Source organism: Rhineura floridana, chromosome 11 (assembly GCF_030035675.1).
Source record: "Rhineura floridana isolate rRhiFlo1 chromosome 11, rRhiFlo1.hap2, whole genome shotgun sequence".
In the NCBI taxonomy this organism is placed as follows: Eukaryota; Metazoa; Chordata; class Lepidosauria; order Squamata; family Rhineuridae; genus Rhineura; species Rhineura floridana.
This window is the reverse complement of record NC_084490.1, coordinates 48,893,635-48,900,242: the sequence shown is the minus strand read 5'-3', so window position 1 is coordinate 48,900,242 and position 6,608 is coordinate 48,893,635. Positions and strand designations below refer to the sequence as shown.

The 6,608-nt window shown below is 43.9% G+C and overlaps 1 non-coding gene across 1 annotated transcript; it reads right to left on the bottom strand.

The window, feature by feature from the left end:
* Nucleotides 1-2,419: 2,419 nt before the first annotated feature.
* On the bottom strand, nt 2,420-2,491 carry TRNAA-GGC (transfer RNA alanine (anticodon GGC)). The gene has a single exon. It is a non-coding gene; the product is annotated as a tRNA-Ala (tRNA).
* Nucleotides 2,492-6,608: the final 4,117 nt, after the last annotated feature.

The window sequence follows — 6,608 nt, the reverse complement described above, 5'->3', positions numbered from 1 at the left end:
TGCACTGGTAACCTTCAGGCTAGATTACTGTAATGTGCTCTATGTGGGGCTACCCTTGAGGTTGATCCGGAAGCTGCAGCTAGTGCAAAATGTGGTGGTGTAAGTACTTGTTGGGGCAGGGTATTGCCAACACATGACCCCACTGCTGAAAGAATTGCATTGGCTGCTCATTAGCTGCTGGGCTAAGTTCAAGGTTCTGGTTTGGTGTACAAAGCCCTATATAGCTTGGGACCAGGATACCTGAAAGATCATCTTACCCCTTATATACCCAGTCGATCACTATGCTCTGCAGATGAAGGCCTCCTGCAGATACCATCTTATCAGGAGGTCCACACAACATAGGAAGTGGACCTTTAGTGTAGTGGCACCAACATTTTGGAATTCCTTCCTCTTAAATATCAGGTTCCATCTCTGTTATCTTTTCGGCACCTACTGAAGACCTTTTTTCAACAAGCCTTTTAAATAGAAACCTTATCCCAGCCTGCATCGGAGTTGCTTTTTAAGATGTTTTTAAAGCTTTTTATAAAAGGTGTTTTAAAAGATGTATTGTTTTAATATATTTTAAAGTCTCTTTTATGATGTTTTAAAGTTTTTTTACTGTTTTTGTTTACTGCTACTGGGAGGAATGGCAGGATATAAATTTAATAAATAAATAAATAAAAATAGGCTGGCAGGAGCTCTCCAAGGTCTCAGGTAGAAAGAGGTCTTTCCCATTACCTGCTACCTGGTCTCTTTTAACTGGAGATGCCAGAGACTGGGGCCTTCTTCATGCAAAGCAGATGCTAAGCCACAGATTCTTTCCTATTTTTTCTGCCTGCCCTTGTAGGAGCAGATTCTGGTCCATCTTTTGACCACACAAGCTACCACTGGTACATTTGATGGAAAGCACAGGGCTAGGAAACACTGCCTGCCATTTCTCCATCGCAAATCCCTGGAGGCAGAGACAATTTGCAAGAGAGGAGCAGTGGACAAGGGGTGCTAAATCTTCCTCCATCCGCCACTTTATCACTGCACTGCTGGATCAGGCCTAGGGTCCATCTAGGCCAATAGTGCTGGCCAGCCAGATGTCTTTTGGGAGCTCACAAAAAGGGCATCCCTCCAGGGAGAGCACAAGGCCTCCCCCAACATTTGCACATTCCCTTGAATTAGGGTTCCCAGATGTATGTTTGCCATTTCAAGTAAGTGTAGGGGGAAAATGCCAGGGAGGGTCAGGGTTAAACCTATCTGTTTTCTCTTCCCTGCAAATTGTGTTCCTCCCCTGCCATTCTGTGATGCAGAAGATTGTGGTGGACAATTCTCAATCCCAACTCTTCATCAAAAATGGGGAATCTGTGGCCTTCAAGATATTGATAGACTACAACTCCCATCCCACCTTTGGCCATGTTGACTGGAGATGACAGAATCCAACAACATCTGGAGGGCCACAAGTCTCCCATCCCGGGTATAGTTTGCCTCTATTGTGGAAATCTGGGTAAAACAATTTTCCCCCTGCCCCAGTTCCCCAGCTGCCACGGCATCCAGCATTAGCTTGGATCCACAGTTTGCTCCCTTGTTCAGGCCTTCTTCATATTTCTGCTGCTGCTGCTGTTGTTGTTTATGCTTCATACTGCATCCCTGTTGTAATATCATATTACAGAGTAATGTAAGCAACAACAAATGTCCATTCTGAGCCCCAATGAGCTTGCAATCTAAATTTCAATGGTGGGGGAGGCAAAAGGGAGAAATTAAATTGTGCGTCTTCTGTTTCTTTTTCTTTCTTTCTTTGTGACATCAATACGTGCCTGAGAGCCATTTTGCACACCATACAGCAGAAAACCTAAGTTTGCCACCCGAATGTCCCCTTGAGAGCAAGCTGCACAGAAGCCTAGCTTTCTGACAAATGTAATTGTATGATACACTTGCTGGTAAACACATATTGTTTTATGCCCACTTGACATCCTAGGTTTGTTGTTGTTATGTGCCTTCAAGTTGACTACAACTTATGGCGACCCTATGAATCAGCGATCTCCACCAGCATCTGTTGTGAACCACCCTGTTCAGATCTTGTAAGTTCAGGTCTGTGGCTTCCTTTATGGAATCAATCCATCTCTTGTTTGGCCTTCCTCTTTTTCTACTCCCTTCTGTTTTTCCCAGAATTATTGTCTTCTCATGATGTATCCAAAGTATGAGAACCTCAGTTTCATCATTTTAGCTTCTAGTGGTAGTTCTGGTTTAATTTGTTCTAACACCCAATTATTTGTCCTTTTCGCAGTCTGTGGTATGCGCAAAGCTCTCCTCCAACACCATATTTCAAATGAGTTGACTTTTCTCTTACTGCCTTATACAAGGTCAGACCTTATTCCATCTAGCTCAATATAGTCTGTACTGACCTGCAGCTGCTCTCCAGGGTTTCAGACCAGGAATCTTTTCCAGTCCTACCTTGAGATGCCGGGGATTGAACCCGGGACACTCTGCATGCCAGGCAGATGCTCTACCATTGAGCTACAGCTCTTCCCTGTGCAAAAAGTCTAATGTTAAGCAGTTCTAATACCTCACTTGGGTAGACATTTGCAGCTTTGAAAGTGCATGGAATGCTTTGCACTGATGCAGCTCTGATAGCATCCTGGGTTTTTCAGATGGGGGTTGTCAGCATATCTGTAACAATTGGTTTTAAAATGAAACTCCCAAACATTAGGGCCATGATCAATAAGCCTTCATGTCATGCGTGTGTGGCCTTTTGTGTATTCAACTGGCTTTTATACTGTCCTCTCATCACTACATCACTAAACCTCTTTGTAAACTCTTGAAGGTTAATATGAATTTCTAGGTGCATTAATGTATCTGGTATTGGCAAACTGTACCAGCTCTGCCCCCCCCACAACTCTTGTTTGGGGCAACCCAGTGGCTGCGCATGATGTTGCAAGTGCCTTCCTGTCGTAAAGATCCATTGCTGATTTAGCAGTTACCAATTATGTTACTTCACTGGAATAACCTATTGCATCTACTCACAATGAAAGTACACATCATACTGTTGCACCACTATGACTCTTACTGCACTCCACCTTAAGCATCTATTTGCCATACAGCTCAGAGCTCTGCAAGAAGGTGAGGGCAAAAAGAAGGGATGGATGGATCAGTCTGTTGCAGGTCTGGGTCAGTTTCACATTCGATTCACAAGTTTGTTCCATCCCATTTCTGCATTCATCTATGTTTTTTAAAAATCCACATGAAAATTTATATTCTAAATATAAATACGTGTTTAAACATATATTTCTTCCTAAAATAGACATTTGGATACCTATTTTATTTCAGTTTATACTTTTCTAAACATGTTTCACCCAGAAGTATTAATTTTTGGTGTGTTTTTCAAGCTGAGAACTGTATTGCAAAATTCAGCAAAATGCAAAATCTGAAAGATATGTGTGTACAGATCAGCACATCAATCCAGGAGGTGTGGATCAGGTCAGGTTTACACTGGAATTTACAGAAATAAAATTCCTAAAGCAGCCATGGTGAAAAGCCGGTTTCCTTTCTTATGGGTTTCATCTTTAAAAAAAAAAGGCTAAGAAATATTTTGGATTTGTTTTGTTTTGGGTACAGTTAAGACTCGGTGCTCCAGCTCATTCAAGTGCCCTTGCATTTCTTCTCTTTTGAATGTTGTGTCATAATAAGACCCTATTTTAGGTTGTATCAACAGGAGCATTGTTTCTAAGCCTGGGAGCATCGGAAGCTGCCCCATTCTTGGTCAGACTGCTTATGCACCCATTTCAATATTGTCTACTCTGACTGGCAGCAGCTCTCCAGGGTCTAAGGCACAGGTCTTTCAAATCACTTGCTACCTGATCCTTTTTTAAAAAATTGGAGATGCCAGAGACAGAACCCAGGATCTTGTGCATGCATAGCATGCACTTTCCTATTGAACTATAGTCCCCTTCAGACTGCAGGTGGAGGCTCACATGATAGAGTGCTCCCTGATATAAAAATGATATCCACACAGAAAACCAGATGTTGGGGGTGGAGAGGTGGAGCCTAGCCTTCTCCTTGACTTGTTGGCTTTCTATGTGCAGGGATTTTTTAAATGGGTGGAACATTCCATCCTGTGAGGACCCACCCCATACATTCTTAAGTGGTACAGCCCAGAAACAGAAAGAGCGATGCCGTAAGTGAAAACAAGGCCCAAGACTCAGGAAGCATTTTCATCAGGTTATGGTATGAAGCTAAATTGCCTTCAGCAAATGATTAATTTAAACTTGCATAGGTGATGCATTTGGCTCAACGTGCACTGTCAGCTTATCATCAAATGTGGATTTCTCATGGGTCCAATTCCTGTCTTGGCAAATTCCTTGAGGGCACAAGAAGGAGGTGGAAACAGAAGACAGAGAAGAGGATACCAGGAGACATTTTAAAACAGGAGTGGGGGATCTCTGGCCCGTGGACCAAAGTTGTCCCACCAGGCTGCCCCATTTGGTCTGCGAGGCCATTTTGGGCAAGACATGCCCACCTGCCCTCCACCTGACATCATAAACGACAGTTAAGGGCAGGCTTCAAAGGAACAGTTGGGAGCTCACTTTAAGCTCCCGGTTGCTCCTTTGCTAGAGCAAGTCATGCTCCCACCAGCCATCAGCTGATGGGTGGTGGGAGTGCACCTTGCTCCAGGAGGGAGAAACGGTTTTCATTGGAAACCACCTCTCTCCCCACCCCCCCAGTGATGCTCCTTCAACCTCCAGGTTTTAAAGAGCAGCTTCAGGCTGTTTGAAAACCCTTTTGCTGCTTTTTGACCCTCTGGCTTTTGGTGGTTTAAATAGCAGTGCAGGAGCTGCTTGCAAGGGGGCTTTCAAACACCCCCACACTGCACTTTGAAGTCCCAACAATCAGGGCTTCAAAGAGGAACATCTCCGGCTGTCATAGCAGCATCCAGATTCTTACAGAGCTAGATCCTTATCTCCTCCCCACCCACATGTCAAATTTGCAGAGCTTGGAAAAGTTACTTTTTTGAACTACAACTCCCATCAGCCCAATCCAGTGGCCATGCTGGCTGGGGATGATGGGAGTTGAAGTTCAAAAAAGTAACTTTTCCAAGCTCTGCAAATTTGGCCCAGCAGGGGCAAGGAGATAAGGATCCCGCCTAGCAGCCAGAAAAGCTCCCCCAGCTCTGTTTTAAAAGGGCAAGAAGGAGGACCGGGCCTAACGAGGAAGGCAACCACTCAAGCATTTCATTGGCCCTGGCTCTGCTGAGAATTGAATAAGCATGATGATTGGCAGGGTGGCCATGTGTCCTACTTTACAAAAGGCAATCCTCTATTTGAAGGGCTGCCCGGTCCAAGACTGGCTTAAAGACAAAGGCACAAGCAGGAGCCTCAAAGTTACCCATCAATAGTTAGCACCTGGGTAGCAGACTGAGCAGGCACACACATTACCTGGCCACAGTCTTCCCCACTAGCTATTTCTGTTTAAATTGGAGCAATTATTACTACATTTACTATATATAAATTAGCATATGCCCTTTCTTTTTGCCAATCTGTGTTCTATTTTTGCCCTCTTTTTTTCTTTTTCTTTTTTGGTAATGCGTGAGTGGCTACCTAAAGATTGGTCCACCCCTGTCGTGTCTGAAATCCACACAGAAGTGGAGGGAGGCACTCCCCCAAAGGAGACCCAAAGACCCAGAAAATAATAATGTAATTAATGTCACAGATAGGGACTGAGGTGTGGGGATGTACCCATGATTGAAAATCGTAGCTAAAATAAACAGTGAACTCTACATGCCTTGTAGAAGCTTTTATACGTGCTGGTGTCAGAGCTGGCTGGTTGGTTTTACCTCCAGCTCTGAGGGCTAGCAACTTGTTCTGGTTTTGAAAATGAAAGCGTTTCCCCCAGTCTCAAACACAAAGCATAGATGTAAAGAACTACTGATTAGAATGGGTCTTACGTTTACCTATATCTAAATGTTTAAAGCTATACACACTGCAGTCTTAGACAGACTTACATGAGTTTAAGCGCCATTTAACTCAGTGAGGCTTACTTCTGGACAGACATGCATAGGGTTGCAGTGTAGGGGCCCCTCCAGACTGGTGGGATTTTTGTTTTTTTGCAAGAGTGTTCTGCAACATGTCATTGGGACAATAGTGCATCTCTGGTGGAATTATACTGGATTGTCTACATGTCACACATCTTTCTGCTTCATTAGTTATTCTGCAAAGTTCTCCCCCATATTAGTGCATTGTTGCTGTCCGGAGGTGCACTCTCCTTTACAACGCAACAAAACTAGGACAAAAAAGAAACCGGAACATTTGTGGTATAAAATTTCCCGGAATTTCAGCAGGAACTTACAGGACGTGCACGAACTGGAAATGATGCAGCATGTCACCCCCTAAGCAAACAATATTGAAACTGAGGTTATCATCCTTTGGACACATCATGAGAAGACATGATTCACTAGAAAAGACCACAATGCTGGGAAAAACAGAAGGGAGTAGAAAAAGAGGAAGACCAAAGAAGAGATGGATTGATTCCGTAAAGGAAGCCATAGACCTGAACTTACAAGATCTGAACAGGGTGGTTCATGACAGATGCTCTTGGAGGTCACTGATTCATAGGGTCGCCATAAGTCATTGTCGACTTGGAGGCCCATA